The sequence below is a fragment of the Rhinatrema bivittatum genome, chromosome 5 (genome assembly GCF_901001135.1).
Source record: "Rhinatrema bivittatum chromosome 5, aRhiBiv1.1, whole genome shotgun sequence".
Classification (NCBI taxonomy): Eukaryota; Metazoa; Chordata; class Amphibia; order Gymnophiona; family Rhinatrematidae; genus Rhinatrema; species Rhinatrema bivittatum.
The window spans coordinates 149,700,187-149,721,462 of record NC_042619.1 but is presented as its reverse complement, the minus strand read 5'-3'; positions in this window follow the sequence as shown (position 1 = coordinate 149,721,462).

Below are 21,276 nucleotides of genomic sequence, written 5' to 3'. Positions count from 1 at the left end.
GACGGCCATTAATTGATATCATGCTCTAAAGGGGAGGGGGGTTACCACTTTTGTGATGGGGGGGTTCTAAGTTGAAAAGGGGTTTGGAGATTTGTGAAGAACTATGCGAAGGGGGGGGGGATTTAATTCCAAACTAGTGCAATGTCATTTTCTATGCTTCTGTATTTATGGATAGTCCCTTTGGAGGTGATAACATTTAAATAAATATGGGTTTCACCAGGGACACTGAGTAGCTATAAAAACTCATGAGGCAGGCATTCTAATTTATTTCACAAATGGGAGCCAACTTGTTATGAGATTTCTAGGATTAAAATAGGTTCTTAAACAAAGAAGAGAAGGAAATTAAAAAGCTCCTCAAAACAAGAATCAAAATGGTCCTTTAAAATGAGCATAGTCTCAGTGGTTTGAATGAACTGCAAGATATGTCCCATTTTAGGACAGTTTTTGACAACTTTTGAATATAATAAGATCAGGGAGTATGAACCAAGTTAATATAAAACCTTGATCACAGACAACAAGAAACCTGTTTTCATCTATTTTTATTAAATTCTGTTTGCATGTGTATTGTGAATTTTTACTATGAGATGGTTCTGGCAGAATATTAGAAGCATGAGTAGACATTTTGACTTTTGGAGAAAAGGAGTACTAGAAGATAAATTACTCATGTAATTCTCCTGAAACAACATAAAAAGGTAAAGTAAGCCAAATTAATTCTGTGAAAAATATGCAAAGTAATATTTGAGAAAAAGTAATTATCAAATAACTTAACTGTTATTGCTATTGTTAAGCACATTGAAAAATAAAACTTAATAAAGTAACAGCAAAAAATTCCTTGAAGTTTAGAAAGGAAGTAATTCTTGACAAAGGGATGACATTCCAGAGGACACTAACAGCTAAATTAAACAAGCCATGATAAGGTGATATAGCACAGTAAAGAGCATGTAAAATGCGATATCACCCTATCACGGTGATATCACGTAATATTGCATAATATCTTCAGTGTGTTCCTCCCCTATGTAAATAAGCTGCTTTGATTGCATTTATATGCATAAAACTGCCTAATGCAATCAAAGCAGCTTACACATATGCAGATCAATGTAAATAAAAACAGGGCTGACAAAAAAAAAAAAGGGCCTGGTTTGGGGGGGCAGAGGAGGGCTAGAAAAAATAGTAAAGAGGATGGAACAACTCCCCTATCATGAGAGACTACACAGGTTAGAACTAGTAAAAAGGATGGCTGAGAGGAGACATGCTAGAAGGTTATAAAACCATGAGTTGATTGGAAGGAATAAATATTGAATGGATATTATCCTTTCAAAAAATACTAAAACAAGGGGACACTACATGTAACTAACAACCAGCAAGCATAAAAACAAATTGTTGAATGCCATGTTTTACTCAATGCACAATTAAACTGTGTAATTTGTTGCCAGAGGACATGGTCAAGTCAACTAGCATAGAGGGGTTTACAAAAGATTTGGACAAGTTCAAGGAGGAAAAATTAATAAAACATTATTAACCAGGAAAGCTATAGTTAGCCCTGGAAGCAGAGCCATAGCTAGGAAATTTGGCACCTATGGCCAGGTAAAAAAAAAAAAGTGCCCTTGCCCTATACACAACATACGTTCAGAGCAGAAACATGCCAACAAAACTGAAATTGAAACCTAAGGAGCCAGAATTTATGAGCAGTGCAACGCAGGAGAAAGAAAACAGAAAAAGAAATGTATTTCACTTCTACTGAGCAAAATACAAAGATATAAGAAATGCACATTCCCAAAGCTGATATATTCCTGTCTCTAAAAAATGAAAATAAAGTGTATGTGTGTGTGTGTGTGTGTGTGTTGGGGGGGTGGGGGGTTCTATCTTTTTGTTGTGTGGGCATATTCTTTGATCCTAGTATCTCTTTTTGGTCTTCTAAGTTCATTTCCAGGATCTCCTTTCCAGTTTCTATTTCTTTGCTTTCCTCCTGTATTCTTCTCTTCCCTTCCTACACCTGTCTCCAACAATGATCTTTCCCTTTCATCTTTTTTCTCCATTTCTTATTTCTCTACCTTTCTATCTACTCATAGTTAATTTCACCTCTCATCTTCACCTCTCTAATCCTCCAGTCTTCAGTTTCCCTCTTTTCACTTCTCTCTTATTTACCAGCTTTCTGGACTCTGGAAATGGGGTGAGGCAAATCATGGTAATCCTACCCTCAGCGGAACAATTTCCATTCAATGTCCATTATAACAGTGCATGTGTTATACATAACAGGGACACAATTGGATTTTCCTATGCTGGGTTGCAATGCTATGTTAATAGCACATACTGATTTGATTGTAAGCTGTTCTAATTCCTCTCTTCATTTAAATTCATTGTAATCCACCTTGAGACAAACTTTGACAAAACACAGACTATCAAATGTTTATAAATAAATAAAGATATGCAATAGATTATTCAAGTGGTATGTCTTATTGCTCACCAGATGCAACTGCTTCTTTCAGAGCTGGAACCTCTAGAATGGGGTGGGCAATTAATTTAGCTTGTTTTTCCCTCCAATATCCAGGGCATTTTCAGCATCTTATGCAAATAAATAGAAGCATTAAGATCATTCCTCGAAGTTTCTCAGAACAGAACTAGATATGAATCTCTGGTCCTAGTTGCAGCAAACAAGTTTAAACTATTTTACATTACAGATCAACCTAATATCAAAGACAAATAACAACAGTCTTAATGTACTCTAATACAAGACAATACAAGGGGAATTCCTCTTTTACCAACTAGAATATAATTTGCATTTACCAAACTGTAAAATGCCCTTGAACTTTTAACTTGCAGCAAATATATAATAAAACATGAATTTTAACAGCCCAGCGCAGGCCAAAACAGGGAGATATGCACACAAGTCGGGCCAGAGCATGTCGAGCGGATTTTAAAAACCGCCCGTGTATGCTTATATCGCCCGCTAGGCGCACAAATGAAAAGTTCCAAAAAGGGGCGGGGTGTGGGCATGGTCTGGGTGATACATAGGCATTCCTGGATTTCACATAGAAATTTGTGCGTAAATACTTACCTGCACAGGTGCGTGCTGGGGTCCATTGCCACGTAACTTTACTTCTGCTATGGATGACATGTAAGTAATAAAATAAAGATAAATAAGCAGATTGGAGGTATTTCAAGGGTTGAAGCTAATGGGCAAAGGGAGTCAATTAAACAAAGGGGGTTTGGAAGTCATATTCCTAACCTGGGTGAACTGGGAATAAATTGGGAAAACTGGTAATGGTGTCGGTGTGCTAGTCTTTTAAAATCTCCCCACTTACACAGCAGAAGCAGCATTTGGATGAATAGGCACGCATCCACTTAAAATTGTACACACTATTTTCTAACATTCGCACATATGCGTGCACATATTATAAAATGGCCGCATCCCTGGGTGCATGCTGATGAACGCACGCACATGTGCTCCCGCGCGCCTGTTTAAAAGTTATCGTCTAAGTTTATGCAACTGGATAAAAGCATTAAGATCCTTTGGGCTATAAATTTGGCATGCATCTAAGCATGTAACCTCTTTGCTACAAAAACTGTGAATTGTTATTCAAACAACTTTATTGTAAAGAGGATGCTTTGTTGGCATCTGTGGCAGATTTCCTTTTGTTTGTTTGTTTTTCATTAAGTGCAAGCAGTGAAGTGCTAGCTAGCTTTTCTCTGTTTTCTTGATCTGATCCACATCCCAAAGTGTTTTATAGTCTGCTTTAGATCACACAACAGACTTTTCAATAACTTAACATCCTTTCTATTTATAACTTTACCTTGCACAGTCATGAACTACCAAACGAGTATATCCTACATATCTTCTTTTTTCCTGCTCTCTGGAACTAGCTGGAAGACAGAGAATTTAAAGGCACACTGTTACCAATAACATAGGCATCACAGAGATGCAATATTTTTGTCCTAAACCTAAATCTAGCCATCAATAACATTGCAGATGACAATCTATATGAAGTGATACCAACTGCTTTCTCAGAGTCAAATCAAGTTATTTTTTTTATCCATGGAATGCAACTGACTCCATTTATACTAGGAGTAGGAAACAAGAGTTCTTTTTGCTGTATCGCCATGGACAATTATTCAAATTTGAATAATCTAAACAAGAGTGAACGCATGTGAACTGGTATCTTCTTTCTAGCAGACTAAGAGTCCTATTCAGCAAAGAACATCTGGATATTTATTCAGACATAAGAGTGCAGAAGGACTCAACCAACCAATCCAATTAACCAACTCAAATCCTCTGTACTCTAAAGCATCATTAGGCAGTCTGTTATTCATTGCTGAATAAGAACATAAGTATTTAATTGCATAATCTTGCCAAGACAGAAACAAAACAGTTTTAGACATAAAATAGAGAAATTAGAAAGAATTCAAAATATCAATAATGAACAAGAATACAGCAAGGTCAAGAGCTTGAGAAGTTCCTGGATTCTGTGTATGTTCTTCTGCTGTCTTGCCAGATTTCAATGTGCCTCTCAGAAAGTGCATCATCTTTGCATTTTGAAACCATGTAACCGAACAAAATATTAACTCTGTAAATGGACACAATTATTTAATTGTGTGTATTACTTTCAAAATAATTAGCATTTTCAATTCAAAGAAAAGCATAAACTCTCCAAAATCCTTCTCCAGATTATAATTCAGAGAAAACCAGTAAGTTCATAACTGTTCCTCAATAATTAACCATCTGTCGGTTCAGAATTCATCATTTTTTTAAATTGGGTAATATCCTGTAGATCATAACTGCTTAAAAAGCACTGTATCCATCCATGCTCCCTTCAAATTAACCCCTGCAATTCACATTGGCAGAAAAATACACATATAAAAATTGGCAAAAAGATCCAAGGCCATGCCAAAAAAGAAAAAAAAAACAAAAACAAGCACATATATAAAGCTGCATATCTGTGAGAGGATTCATATGGTCTCATAACAAGGTAAGAGGTCATTTTCCAAGGTCTTTTACAAAATAGCCTGCCCGATATGTGGATAAACTTATGTATATATATGATCTATGTACATAAATTTACCCAGACTATGAGGAGATGCTCTTGAGGGGAGGGGGGGGGGGGGAGAGTTTGAAAACATGCTCATACTTTGGTATTTGTATAAGTATGTATACATTTTCCCCAACATTTTTCAAGCACATAATTAATTCCATGTGGGTAAATTCACTGGGATAAATTTCCAAGCAGACTTTTCTGTGCAATCCTATTTTGAAAATTGATATAACTTACATGCATTTTTGCTGCCTAAGAGGATCATTTATCAAATCATGTTAGGGTGTTATTGTGGGCGTATGCACAGTTTTCATTTGTATTCAAGTGGGAAAGGTTTGGGAGGAGTAAATGGAAATGAAGGTCAGTTAGCGTGGCATGCAGTGGTGTAAAGCACAGCAATGCAGGAAATAACTACACCTTTTTCCTGTGCATTGTGCCTGCATTAGTGGCCAAAAATGTTTTTATCAATGTTCAGGAAGGGGGAGAGAGAGAGAGAGAGCCTCTGTGAAGGCTCACTTGTATCTGAACTTTTTATACCATTGCAAGAGGGGGCACTAGTAACTCGGAGTGAAGTTTCTGGGGTGAGTTGGGTTTTGGGGGGCAGTTTTACATGCACAGTCATTCGTACGAACAGCACAGTTACCATCAGTGAAGATTTAATGTGATTTGGAGTGATGAAAGGTGAAAGAAGAGTAGATTTGTTCCATGTTCTCTCTACCTAGCTTGATTGTAGGTAGGTAGAGAGTGCATCAAGCAAGGTAGAGAGAGCATTCCAAATCACATTAAATCTTCACTGATGATACATAGAAACACAGAAACATGGAAATGACGGCAGAAGAAGACCAAACGGCCCATCCAGTCTGCCCAGCAAGCTTTCACACTTATTTTTTTTCATACTTAGCTGTTACTCTTGGCCCTTATAAGTCACATTTTGGTCTTATTTCCCTTCCACCCCCGCCATCAATATAGATAGCAGTGCTGGTGCTGCATCTAAGTGAAGAATCTTGCTAATTGTTTAGGGGTAGTAACCGCCGTAATAAGCAAGCTACTCCCACGCTTGTTTACCCAGCCTATGCAATTCAGTGCTTATTGGTTGTTATCTGAATATAAATCCACTTTTCTTCATTCCCCTGCCATTGAAGCAGTGAGCTGCGCTGGATATGTATTCCAAGTGAAGTATCAGGCTTAATTGATTCTGGGTAGTAATTGCCATAACAAGCAAGCTACTCCCCTGCTTTTTTGTGGATGCAAATCCTTTTTTCCACATTTCCTCTTGCCGTTGAAGCATAGAGCAATGTTGGTGTTGCATTAACCATGTGTATGTTTATTGAATAAGAATATTAATCTCCAGGTAGTAGCCGTCATTCTGCAAGTCAACCCCCATGCCTCTTCTCTTCATTCACATCCTCTAGACTTTATGGATCCACAGTGTTTATCCCATGCCCCTTTTAAATCCTTCACAGTTTTGGTCTTCACCACTTCCTCCAGAAGGGCGTTCCAGGCATCCACCACCCTCTCCGTGAAGAAATACTTCCTGGCATTGGTTCTGAGTCATCCTCCCTGGAGTTTCATTTCATGACCCCTAGTTCTACTGATTTATTTCCAACAGAGGTTTGTCAATTGTGCATCATTAAAACCTTTCAGGTATCATATCTCCCCTGCACATCCTCTGCTCCAGGGTATGCATATTTAGGTCCTTCAAACCTCTCCTCATAAGTCATTTTATAGAGAGCCCCCACCATGTTTGTCACACTTCTCTGAATCACCTCTATCTGGTCTCTAGAACTGAACACAATACTCCAGGTGAGGCCTCACCAGTGACCTGTACAAGGGGATTATCACCTTTTTCTTACTGGTTTTTCCTTTCTCTATGCAGCCCAGCATTCTTCTGGCTTTAGCTATTGCTTTGTCACATTGCTTCACTGCCTTCAGATTGTTAGACACTAGATCACCCCAAGGTCCCTTTCTTGTTCCATGCACAGCAGCCCTATACCTCACATCACGTACAGCTCTTTTGGATTACCACACCCCAGATGCATGACTCTGCACTTCTTGGCATTGAATGCCAGCTGCCATATGATCGACCACTGTTCAAGCTTCCTTAAATCACATCTCACTCTCTCTGCTCTTTCCGGCGTGTCCACTCTGTTGCAAATCCTAGTATCATCCGCAAGCAGACAAGCTTTACTTTCTATCCTTTCCACACTGTCACTCTCAAAGATATTGACTAGGGCTGGTCCCAACACCGATCCTTGTGGCACTCCACTTAACACCGTTCTTTCTTCAGAGTAGGTTCCATTTACTGTCAACCAATTTGTAATCCATGCCACCACTTGGCGCTCACTACCAAACTTCTCATTTTATTTACAAGCCTCCTATGCGGGACCATATCAAAAGCTTTGCTGAAATCCAAGTAGATCACATTGAGTGCTCTTCCTTTAGTCACCCAATCAGAAAAATCAATCAAATGTGTCTGACAGAACCTTCCCCTGGCGAACCCATGCTGCCTTGGGTCCAGCAATCCTCCTGACTGTAGATATTTCACTATTCTTTCCTTCAACATAAGAACATTAGAAAATGCCATACTGGGTCAGACCAAGGGTCCATCAAGCCCAGCATCCTGTTTCCAACAGTGGCCAATCCAGGCCATAAGAACCTGGCAAGTACCCAAAAACTAAGTCTATTCCATGTAACCATTGCTAATGGCAGTGGCTATTCTCTAAGTGAACTTAATAGCAGGTAATGGACTTCTTCTCCAAGAACTTATTCAATCCTTTTTTAAACACAGCTATAATAACGGCACTAACCACATCCTCTGGCAACAAATTCCAGAGTTTAATTGTGCGTTGAGTGAAAAAGAACTTTCTCCGATTAGTTTTAAATGTGCCACATGCTAACTTCATGGAGTGCTCCCTAGTCTTTCTACTATCCGAAAGAGTAAATAACCGATTCACATTTACCTGTTCTAGACCTCTCATAATTTTAAACATCTCTATCATATCCTCCCTCAGCCGTCTCTTCTCCAAGCTGAAAAGTCCTAACCTCTTTAGTCTTTCCTCATTGGGGAGCTGTTCCATTCTCCTTATCATTTTGGTAGCCCTTCTCTGTACCTTCTCCATCGCAATTATATCTTTTTTGAGATGCGGCGACTAAAATTGTACACAGTATTCAAGGTGCGGTCTCACCATGGAGCGATACAGAGGCATTATGACATTTTCCGCTTTATTCACCATTCCCTTTCTAATAATTCCCAACATTCTGTTTGCTTTTTTGACTGCCGCAGCACACTGAACCGATGATTTCAATGTGTTATCCACTATGACGCCTAGATCTCTTTCTTGGGTTGTAGCATCTAATATGGAAAGATCTCTTTCTTGGGTTGTAGCACCTAATATGGAAGAGTCTCCATTAATTTTCCCACCACCAAGGAGAGGCTAACCAGCCTGTAGTTTCAAGCCTCCTCTCTGCTCCCACTCTTATGAAGCAAGACCACCACCACTCTTCTCCAATCACTCAGCACCATTCCCATTTCCAGGGGTCTATTGAACAGGTCGTGCAGCGGACCCACCAGCACATCTCTGAGCTCCCTCAGTATCCTGGGATGAACCTCATCAGGCCCCATGGCTTTGTCCACTTTCAGTTTTCCTAGCTCTTCCAATACATTCTCTTCTATAAATGGAATTTTGTCTACTCCACCCCCATTCACTGTCTTCTTAAATAGCGATGGTCCTTCTCCAGGGTATTCTTAGGTGAACACTGAATTGAAGTATTTGTTTAATATTTCCACCATTACTTCATCTCTCTCCACACATTGATCCTATTCACCTTTCAATTTCACTATACCACTTCGGACCTTTCTTTTTTCTCTGATGTATCTGAAAAATGTTTTTCCACCCCACTTTACTTCTTTGGCAATTCTTTCTTCCGCTTAACTTTTTGCTTCCTTGATTACTTTCTTCAACTCTCTCAGTTTCACCAGATATTCTTCCCTGTGTTCCTCTCTTTGGGATCCTTTATATTTCTTGAATGCTGTTCTTTTTGTTTTTATTTTTCAGCCTCCTCCTTTGAGAACCAGATAGGTTTCTTATTTCTCTTGCTTTTGTTTCCTTTTCTAGCATATAGATTTGTTGCTTTTGTAAATACTCCTTTTAGTTAGGACCACTGTTGTTCCACCTCTCTCATTTTCTCCCAATCTTTTAGTTCTACCTCCAGGTACTTCCCCATTTCAACAAAGTCTATATTTTTGAAATTTAAAACTTGGGTCTTCATGTGATTTCTCTGTATCCTATTTGTGATATAAAACCATACCATTTGATGATCACTGTTGCTGTGGTGGGCACCTACCCGGACATTAGAGTCCTTATCCCCATTAGTGAGCACTAAGTCAAGTATAACTCCCTCCCTCATTGATTCCATTATCATTTGTTTGAGCAGAGCACCTTGTAGGGCATCCAATATCTCTCTGCTTCTGGTAGATTCCATAGAAGGGATTCTCCAGTCTACGTCCGACAGATTAAAATCTTCAACAATCAACACTTCTCCCTTCTCTCCCACTTTTTGGATGTTTTCAACCAGATCTCTGTCTAGTTCTTCCATTTGAATTCGAGGCCTGTAAACAACTCCAGTAAAAATGGATGCATCATCATCTTTTTTAGGATGGCTCCTAAAGCTTCTTCTCTACCCCACATTCCTTGCAGTTCAGTTACTTGGATATTGTTTTTGACATAAAGAGCTATTCCTCCCCCTTTTCTGTCCTCTCTGTCCTTCCTTAACAAGTGTTGTGCCCTCTATTGTTCACCTTTCTTCTACCTGACTCAGTTCATTTTGGAAAGATGGCTGCCTCCGCTTCTCCTCACCGAACCCTCCGGCATGGGTGATAGCATTCACCATCTTTCGCCAGGAGTCACCTAGGGCACGCATGCAGCCCCGTCTTTTATGTGCGTCATGGCGGGAATCTCGGGGGCGTCCCCACCGCATGACATCACTAGCTTTGGTATTTAATCTCCGCTCACGATTCCTTCTTCGAGTTAGCAAGGAATCCTCCATGCTGTTCTCTCCACGTTACAAGACGCTCCCGCTCTGTGTACGCTCACTCCAGGACGACTTAGGTACCCGCTCTACGGGGGCCTTGCCTCGCTCCTCCTTAACCTCCGGGGTTATATCCTACCAACTAGGACGCCTAAGATACCCGCTCCTCGGGGGCCTTGCTGTGCTCCTACCTTCCCTTCAGGGTTGCCTACTCAGTTACTCAGATGCCTACGGAACCAGCTCCTCGGGGGCCTTGTTCTTCCAGGACCTCCGCTCCTCGGGGGTTCCTTCTCTCTTCAACTACCTGCATCAGAGTGAGTACTGCTGCTTCAGTTCTGCCCTTGCATTGTCTCATCTCTCTTTCCATAGATCCTCGGCCTACTCCACACCGCGGACCACTACCGGATCTATTGGCTATTCCATCTAAGCCTGAGTTCTCAGCCTACCCTGCTTCGCGGACCACTACCGGATCCATCTCCCTCTTGAGATATGGTGAGACCGTGGAACTGCCCTTTCCACCCTGCAACCTATAGACGGAACATTGCTATCTGGTTCCTCATCTCCTGGCTGGAATCATCACCCGTTCCTCGGGTCACCATCTATGTTGCAGTACAATAAAGCTAATTCTCTGTGTCCATCTCTGCCTTGAGCTAGCCTATCGCTGCAAGTCCCCACAGGGCCCTGCCCTGTGAGAGGTGCCATCTCTTACAGTGACCAAGGACCATTTCCCAATCATGAGAATCCATAAACCATGTCTTTGTAACAGCAGCAATGTCCAAGTCCGCCTCCACCATTAGGGCTTGCAGGTCTGGGATTTTATTGCCCAGACTATGAGTATTTGTGCTCATAGCTTTCCAGCTTCTCTCCTTCAGGTTACTGCTCTTCTTGGACTTCTTTTTTGTCTTATTCACTGACTTTTGTTACCCCCTTCACCCATTTCTTTGAGATTTGAGCGGTGACATTCCAGTTTCCTTCTTTCACCCCCGTTGTCTAGTTTAAATGTCTTATGGCATAATATTTGAATTTATCTCTTAGGATCTTTTTTCCCCATTAGGCAGCAGTATCCCATCCTCTCTCCCTCCCCCCTTTAAATAGTCTGGAAATGTCCTCCATTCCCCCTTCTCAGAGCTGTAATTTCCTTCTCTGCCTCCCTGCCTTTTCCTCTCTGCTATCTCAAAAACTGGCAACTTCCTTCAATAAAGGGTAACAATGACTGGGGATCTCCCATTCAGAAAAAGACAAACCCTTATTTGGATAGGAGTGAAGGAATAGGAGGGAGATCCCCAGTCATCACTGTCATTTTTGAGAGGAAGCTGCAATTGCTACTTTTTCACAGGTATAGCAGAGAGGGAAAGAGAGGGAGGGAGAGAGGAAAGGAGACTGCAGTCCTGCAAAAACATTCCCAAACTATTTAAAGGTGGAAGGGAAGAAGATTGCAGACCTGTGGAAGCATTTTTGTAGTATTTGGAAAAGGTGGAGAAAGGGAGGGAAAGAGAAAATTGATCCTATTATTCTTCTCACAAAACAAACTTTATGTACACAAAACATGATTTGTGAGCATAACTTGTCTTTTAGGAGCAGAAAACATGATTTGCGTGAGCAAACTACGTTACATGTCTACATTTTTAAAGTTGACATTCCTTTTTTAAACTCCAAATTAATTTTCATGTCATTAGCTTTCACATTGGATGTTTTGTTTTTGGGGGGTTTTTAGCACGTGCAGTAAGAAACTATTTGCTAAATTTCAACGACTAGGTTTAACATACAGTTTATTACATCAACCTAAGAGTTAGTTGCTGAGAGTTGGACTGCTGTGAGGAGATGGTTGAAATTTCCTTTGGAATTTTGTAGGGCTCATTAATTAGTCAATATGCCTCAACCCAAGTGAAAGATTTCAAAGGGATTACTTAATTAATTGGCCATTATATGTAGCTGATTAGTTAAACAAGATAAACAACAGAGCTCACACTCAATGAGAGGTTCAAAGAGGTTACTTAATTAACTGGGTATAGTGAGATGCTAGCAGAATTCACTGTTGAAACTTGGACTACCCTGAGATTTAGGTTACAGTAGGTCAGGCTGAGGAAAATAGGAACTAGACTATTAAACCTAAATTAGCTTTGAGAGGCTATTTTATTGAAAATTCCAAATTCCAAATTTACTAGCCCCACTAGTAAATTCCAAATCTAACCTCTCATTTAAGGAACTTTACTCATTTAAGGAACTTAAACTTGTTAAGCATTCCCCACCCCTTTAATAACGTAACAAGATGCAAACAGTAGCAGAATGAGGGCTATCTTGTTATTTGCATTGAGTACCACATATATGATTACATATTTGCCTGCTGAGAAGAGGTGGTCTATGTTTGCCCAGTGCAAAGAGCTCTTATTTCTCAAGACAATGAGTACAGCTGTTGGAAGCTAGAGTGGCAGACCTGAAGGAGCTTATGCAGATTGAGAGAAAACCTTCAACCATATACTAAATTCCAGCTCCACTCTGACTGCCCCTGTTTTGCTTTGGCAAAGCAATTTCACACCAGGAAGGAGAGTCTCACCTTGGAGTGGCAAAGTGATCCTGTAGTTGGCACTTTCCCAGTGATAATTTTCTAAATAAAAAACATAGTGGGTCAGATTTAGCAACTGCCTACATCTCCCAGTTTGTCTCGATGGGGAAAAGGAAACAAATTCAAAACAGTTCTGGGTTGGGGATGTTGTAATTCCACTCACTCACCCCTCCTGACACCACTACTGCACTTGATTCCACATGGCCTGGAGCACTGTTTTACCCATTACTGCTGTGCCCCATGGTAGAAGAGACGCTGTCTGCTCCTTATGCCAGCTGGAAATGCCTCTGCCATCTTTGTGGTAGAGGAGCACCACTGATGCTGCCCTGCTCCTACATGCTGGCGTTCTCCTATGCGTGCACGTGCGCCTCTGTCTAGAATTTAAAGGGACCATGGCAGGAGAAGTCCCATGGCCCCTCCTGATGATGTCCTTCCTGCAGCCCTATAAAAAGGCTCTTCGGTCTTTGCTCCTAGCCTTTTCAAAAGTCTGCTAGCGCTTTTAAGGTCCTCCATGGTTCCTGTTTCATGTTCCTGGTCTCCTGGTTCTTGTGGTCTCTTCAGCGTGTTCCTGAATCCAAGTCTTTGTCTTGTTCCTGAATCCTAGTCCTTGCCTTGCTCCTGGTTCCAAGCCTTCATTCTCTCTGAGTCTTCAGAGTCTTCATTGATGGTTCTAGCCTTTGGAAGTCCTTCCTACTTCCTGAGTCTGAGTTCTGAGTTCTTGAGTCCTAAGTCTGAGTCTGAATTCCTAGTCTGAGTTCCTGAGTTTGAGTCTAAATCTGAGTTCCTGAGTCCGGTCCCTGGTCTTCAGAGTTCTTGTTCCAGCTTCTGTCTTGTTCCAAGTCCTTGAGTCCAGTGCCTGCGCCTCTATAGGCATGGTCCACGACCAACCCCCGGGGTTGTGTAGAGTATGCTGTGGCACCGGTCTCGCTCAGAGCCTTTTTCTAGTTCCAAGTCTTAAGACTTCATCATATTCTAAATCTTGAGCCTTTGTCTTATTCCAGAGTCCAGTGCCATTGCCTGACCTCACACTCAAATCGCTTTTGAGTGGCCGGAGGACTACCCCAGAGACCAGTACTGCAATGCTGGGTCTCAGTTCTTACTGCATGTTGGACCTCCGAGTCTTCCTATGATAAGCCAAGCATGTTCCTGTTTCCAAGCCAAGAGTATTCCTGTTTAAACCAGCCCATACCCAGATGCATTCACCTGCCAGTGGAGTGGAACACGGCCAGCCTTGAGGTTGCACAGGTCACAACGCGGCACACGGACTCACGCTCTCAAGCGCCCATCCGCACTTACAACAGGTGACCTGGCATAACCTAGCAGAAAATCACCAACTGCACCTGCTTTCCAGACAATGTGTACCTTCTTGCACCTAGAATGCATTTCCAAGGATATTTGCCCAGGAGCTAAAAATAGAACTGCCATTGTTACTGATAATTTTATCATTAGAAATGTAAATAGGTAGATGGTAAGTAGCCATGAAGACAGCAGACCATCTAAATAATATTTTCTAGAGAGCTGGGGAGAAGTAGGCTGTTACAGTATATTTAAGTAACAATGATATAGAAAGTATAAGAAGGAGTTTCTGGATGCCACATTTATGCTTTCGCCTACTAAACTCTTCCCCATATTTTCCAAGGAAATACCCTCCACGCTTGAATGTCTAATCATTATTGATCCAACCATGATATAATCTCCACTTTAAATTTAGTTTTCTAAGATGATTAAATTATGAATGTATATGAAAAATGCACAAATATACAGTAGCCATGGTTGAAACCATGACAATTGGCCCTACTGTTCACAAGTTTCAAACTTGTGCAATTGTAACCCCTTTTTGTCTCTGTTACCATGTATCCAATATAGGCAAACATATTTTTCTGTGTGATTACAATTAGATAGATTTTGCATAGGTACAAAGGATATTCTCTTTACAGATCCAAAGAAATGGAGGACAAAGAGAGATGAGATACTGATGATGATGATGGAAGGGTTAATAACCCAGAGATTCCTGTGTAAATAGTAACCATAAATTTGTACTCAGTTAAACTAATATTTCTTCTCTTATGCTTCCAGACAAAAGAAAGATTACTGAAAATATTTGATTTATATTCCACCTTTTCAGACTGATCAGCCACATCAAAGCAGATTCAGGTACAGTAGATATTTTCCATGAAAAGTTACATTTCTAGTTAATGAAATATTTGTTTATAGATAATATACTAAACAAATCCAGGAAAAGTCTCCTTTGTGGTTATCTAAGAAAGGTCTTCCATTCTTTTATTTCCATACCTATATATGTTTGTTAGGAACGTGGACCCTTGAGTCAGCTGAGACGGATGGTGATGCACCGTGGGGGCCCACAGTGGATGTCGCAGCCGGGAGGTGGCACTGAAGAGATGGCCCTGGAAGGCTTCACCCTTGGAAGCCTGCAGTCCCCTGGGAGGAGCCCATGAGGACCCGAGCCACTGGGACTTAGGCGAGGACCTCTGCGACCGAGGACCAGACGAGATAGGCCTGGGAAGCAGCCACCATCAGGAGGGCAATGAAAACTTCACCCTTGGAAGCCCGCAGTCCCCCCCAAGCGGTCCCCCCCAGGAGGAGCCCGTGAGGACCCGAGCTGCTGGGACATAGGTGAGGCCACCTGGTGGGTGAAGATCCGGATACCTGTGGATGAGGAGAAGTCTTGTGGGGGTCAGGAGGCCCCCCCAAGCTGGCCAAAAGTCCAGCGGGGGTCCGGAACGACCTCCTGCAGTCGATCTCCTGCTGGCGCCATTTTCCGTACGGAAAAACGATTCGCAGCAGGAGATCGCTCCCGGACCCCCGCTGGACCCCCAGGGACTTTTGGCCAGCTTGGGGGGGCCTCCTGACCCCCACAAGACTTGCCAAAAGTCCAGCAGGGGTCCAGAACGACCTCCTGCAGTCGAATCGTGTTGTCTACGGCCGGCGCCATTTTGCGCCGCCATTTTGCGCCGCCATTTTGAAAATGGCGCCGGCTGAAGACAACATGATTCGACTGCAGGAGGTCGTTCCGGACCCCCGCTGGACCCCAGGTAATTTAAGGCATTTGGGGGGGGGGTTCAGGAGGGTGGGGGATTTATTTTAAAGGGTCGGGGTGGGTTTTAGGGTGTTTTAGTGTGCCGGTTTTCCCGCCCTCCCCCTTCCCCTTCCCCCGATTTACGATTTTTTGATGATAAATCGGGGGAATTGTTATTGTATCGCGACTCTAACGATTTTTGACGATTTAAAATATATCGGACGATATTTTAAATCGTCAAAAAACGATTCACATCCCTAGAATATTTTGCACAGATTTGTTTGCATGGGCTTGTTGATGACACTCTGGAACCGCTGGGCTGACCTATGGCATGCAAGAAAAGGAGAAAGTGTCAGGAGCGCTAAACTTGATGTAGATGCTACCACTGCCAGAGTCCACAGAGAGAACACAGAAAATGTCATTTGAAAGATGAGAAAATGATATGCATTAGAAAAGCTTTCTGGATTGATACTGGAACATTGTTCATCTTCTTTTTTGTTTTGTCGTGGAGGTTGTTGCACTGGACTTTTCAGATCTTTTACTATTTTGAGTCATAGAAATTTGTCAAAACTCAACAGTTCAGATTTGGTGCCAAATTGACATGGGACTCGGGTGCAGAAATCCAAAAGAGCTCTATGTGATGGGGGGGGGGGGGGGTGAGGGGAGCAAGACTATTGTGCACAGAGCAGGCGAGGGACCTTAGGGTGATTGTATCTGGTGATCTGAAGGTGGCAAAGCAATGGGGACAAAGTAGTAGCTAAAGCCATAAAGATGCTTGGCTGCATGGAGAGAGGAATAACTAGCAGAAAAAGGAAAGTGATAATGCCCTTGTACAGATCCTTGGTGAGGCCTCACCTGGAGTACTTTGTTCAGTTCTAGAGACCGTATCTCAAAAAGGATAGACAGGATGGAAATGGTCCAGAGGAAGGCGACCAAAATGGCACAGGGTCTGTTTTAGAAGACTTAGGAGGAGAGGCTGAAGAATCTAAATATATATACCCTGGAGGAGAGGAGGCACAAGGGAGATATGATACAGACCTTCAGATACCTGATAGGCGTTAAAGCACAAACTTCAAACTTTTCCCCCTGGAAACAATAGAACTAGGGGTCATGATATGAAACTCCAGGGTGGAAGACTCAGAATTTAGAACCAATATCAAGAGGTATTTCTTCACAGAGAGTGTGGTGAATGCCTAGGATCCTCTCCCAGAAGAGGTGGTGAAGACAAGAACAGTTAATGAATTCAAAAGGGCATGGGACAAATACTGATGATCACTAAAGGCATAAAGAAAAGGATGGTGTAACATTTATTCATGGGAGTAACCTGCTTGGAGTGGCAGTTACTCCCCTTAACAGAACACATGGGGGTAACATGCACAGAGCAGCAGTTACTCCCCTTAACAGATCACATGGGGGTAACATGCACAGAGCAGCAGTTACTCCCCTTAACAGAACACATGGGGGTAACATGCACAGAGCAGAAGTTACTACCCTTAACAGACCGCATGGAATGGCAGTTACTAGGGATGTGAATCGTTTTTCTGATGGATGAAAATATTGTATGATATTTTCTCATCCGTCAGGTATCGGGGGTCCCCAAGAGCAATAGAAAAACCCCATGAAATTTTTGTGTGGTTTTCTTATTTTGGGGAGGGGGCAGGAAGAAAGTGCATACAGAAAAACAACCCCCAAACCCACCCGACCCTTTAAATCAAATTATTTAGAATCCCCCACCCACCTGACCCCCCCAAAACCTTTCTAAAGTAACTGGTGGTCCAGCGGGGGTCCCGGGAGCGAACTCCCACTCTCGGGCCATCAGCTGCCACTAATCAAAATGGCACTGATGGCACTTTGCCCTTACCATGTGACAGGGGCTATAGGTGCCATTGGCCGGCCCCTATCACATGGTAGAAGCAATGAATGGCCCACACCATTTTTTAAAATGGCACCAGCCATCCATTGCTCCTACCATGTGATGGGGCTGGCCAATGGCACCGATAGCCCCTGTCAAATGGTAAGGGCAAAGGGCCATTGGCACCATTTTGTTTACTGGCAGCCGATGGCCTGAGAGCAGGAGATTGCTCCCGGGATCCCCGCTGGACCTCCAGGTACTTTATAAAAGTTTTGGGGGAGTCGGGAGGGTGGGAGATTCTAAATAATTTGATTTAAAGGGTCGGGGTGGGGTTTTGTTTTTTTTTGCGGCTCAGGACAGCCGAAAAAAAAAGCATTCAGAACCACAGGAAACGAAGATTTCCCATGGTTCTACGAACCTGATACTGGAAACGAGTCCTGTATCAATTCACATCTGTAGCAGTTACTACTAGGGATGTGAATCGTTTTTGAACAATTAAAATTATCGTCAGATAATTTTAAAATCGTCCAAAATCGTTAGAGTGCACGATACAATACAAATGCCCCCGATTTATCGTCAGGGGCATTTGTATTGTATCGTTAAATAGGGCGCGGGAAAACCGGCACACCAAAAAAACCCTAAAACCCACCCCGAACCTTTAAAACAAATCCCCCACCCTCCCGAACCCCCCCCCCCAAAATGTTTTAAATTACCTAGGGTCCAGTGGGGGGGTCCCGACGCGATCTCCAGCTCTCTGGCCACGGCTGTGTTGAGAAATGGTGCCGGTGGCCCTTTGCCCTTATCATGTGACAGGGCAAAGGTAGCGCCGGCGCCATTTTGGTTCCTGGCTCCCGACATCACGCGTGCAGGAGATCACCCCCGGACCCCCGCTGGACCCCCATGGACTTTTGGCCCGCTTGGGGGGGGCCTCCTGACCCCCACAAGACTTGCCAAATGTCCAGTGGGGGTCCGGGAGAGACCTGCACGCGGGCCGTATTGCCAATCTTCAAAATGGCGCCGGCGCTACCTTTGCCCTCACTATGTCATAGGGGCGACCGTTGCCCATATGACATAGTAAGGGAAAGGTAGCGCCGGCGCCATTTTGAAGATTGGCAATATGGCCCGTGTGTAGGAGGTCGCTTTGTCCTCACTATGTTATATGGGCGACCGTCGTCCGTATGACATAGTGAGGGCAAAGGTAGCGCTGGCACCATTTTGAAGATTGGCAATACGGCCCGCATGCAGGAGGTCGCTCCCGGACCCCCGCTGGACTTTTGGCAAGTCTTGTGGGGGTCAGGAGGCCCCCCAAGCTGGCCAAAAGTCCCTGGGGGTCCAGCGGGGGTCCGGGGGCGATCTCTTGCACGCGTGACGTCGGAAGCCAGGAACCAAAATGGCGCCGGCGCTACCTTTGCCCTGTCACATGATAAGGGCAAAGGGCCACCGGCGCCATTTCTCAACGCAGCCGTGGCCAGAGAGCTGGAGATCGCGTCGGGACCCCTCCACTGGACCCCAGGTAATTTAAAACATTTTGGGGGGGGGTTCGGGAGGGTGGGGGATTTGTTTTAAAGGTTCGGGGTGGGTTTTAGGGGTTTTTTGGTGTGCCGGTTTTCCTGCCCTCCCCCGATTTACGATTTTTAACGATTTAAAAAAAACAAAAAAAACACGACGATCAGATTTCCCTCCCCCCCCAGCCAAAATCGATCGTTAAGACGATCAATCACACGATTCACACCCCTAGTTACTACCCTTAACAGAACGCATGGGGGTAACTTGCACAGAGTTAGTTACTATCATAAGCAAATTTCTGGGCAGACTGGATGCCATTGACCATCTGGTCTTTATCTGTCGTCAGTACTATGTTACTATATCACTAAGATAAGGGAACTGCAATTCATAGATATATATATGTTACAGATGTCCAAAGAAAAAAAAATTCATTTCATTCTTTCCTTTCAAACACATCTCCATTTAGTTCATTAGTTTCAAATGAAAAATAAAATGTTGCTTGTTCATGTTTATTTGTTCATTTATTTACCATTAAAGTCAAAGGGGAGAGCACTGCATCCCAGTTTATGCTGCAACAGTGGAGTTTTCTTTTCAATTCTAATGAAACTTGTAGGAAGGCATCATCATAATGAGGAAAGAAATTCAAGATACCTAGTCTGGGGCAAAATGGCAGCAAAAGTGGCACGAGTACCTGAATGTAATCCACTCTGAGGCACCTCAAAAGCCAAATATTAACATAAATAAATAAATAAATAATGTGCAAAGGAGTATCAGTAGTCTCAGACGTTCTCCAAGGAACCATGAAAGGAGCAAATAAGCTGCCAGAATGAGAAGAACACCTTAAGGCTTTCAAAGAGGGCACCAATAACAGTGGCATGAACCCTTGAAGGTAGCACAAGAGGCAAAATGGCACCAAAAGTGACATCAACATCCTAATGCACCAATAGGAAGGAACAAAACAGAAAAGGTGGCAGGAAAAATCCCAAGGCTCTGATAAAGAAACAAAGCAGCAGAAAGAGTTGCATACACACCAAGGCATCATGAAAGGGGCAAAGCAGCCCTTATATTAGTATTAATACCACCAAGGAGTAAAGTTTGGGGTATGACAGCAGGCAGAGTGACAAAAAAAATCCTCAAGGTGCAAAGTCTGGGTATGGCTGAGTGGAAGAAAGACCCCTAAGGTATAGGATAAGGGGTATAGCAGTAAGGCATGGTGGCACGAGAGATGTCTGCATTCCTGTTGAAGCACTTGCCACTTGCCAAAATTAGTACAAGGGAATGATTTGTCATCAGTATCACTCTTGTGATATAAGCTTTAATCACATTCTCTACTCAACTTGATCTTGCTGCTGGGTAGAATATTGGGTTTCTGGTTAAATTTGCTTTCCAATTAAAACTATTGTCACAATCAGAATCACTCCTCAGTGTGGCTTTCCTGGTAATTTGTAAGGTTTGCTTTATTAAGAATGCTTTTCATATGTTCTGTAGCTGAATACAGTCTCTTTCCTTTCTTGATTTTCTAGTGTTGCATTAGTTCTCTCTTCCGACTGAAACCTTTCCCACATTCAGAACATGTCAAAAGCTCTCTCCTATGCATCTTTTCTGTTGTACCTTCATTTCTTCCTTCTGATTGAGGGATTTGGGGGACAAAGTAGCCCAGTATAAACAAGAAAGAAGAAGGGTGAGAGAACTAGGCTGGCATCCTAGACACATACAACAAAACAGTATGGTAGAGATCCAAAAACGTGATTGTGTAGAAGGAGAAACTTGAATTTTTTTTTTCTTTGTTCAATTTTTTTCTGGTAATAAACACCCAAGTATAACTAACAAAGAAATAGGGGGGAGAACTAGGCTGGGATTATAGAGGTGTACAATAAAACAATAAGGTGAAGAACCAGGAAAGAGGAGGGGGTGGGAGGAGAAACCTGTATTTATTTTTTCTTCTTTTTTCAATTTGTTTTTCTGGGGACAAAACATTCCAGTACAACCAACAAAGAAACAGGGTGAGAGAACTAGGCTGGAACTGAAGAGAGGAAGACAAAATGAAAAATGTTGAAAAGGCTGGGGTGGAAGAAGAAACAAATATTTTTTTTCTTTTTTCACATTTTTTTTCTGGGGACAAAACACCCCAGTATAACCACACAACAAGCAAACAGGGTGAAACAACTAGGCTTTGATCCAAACAGCAAGCAACATGAAGGCACCAAAATTCCCATGCTGGTGCATAATAGGCATGGCAGGTAGGCATATCAGCATGACCCCA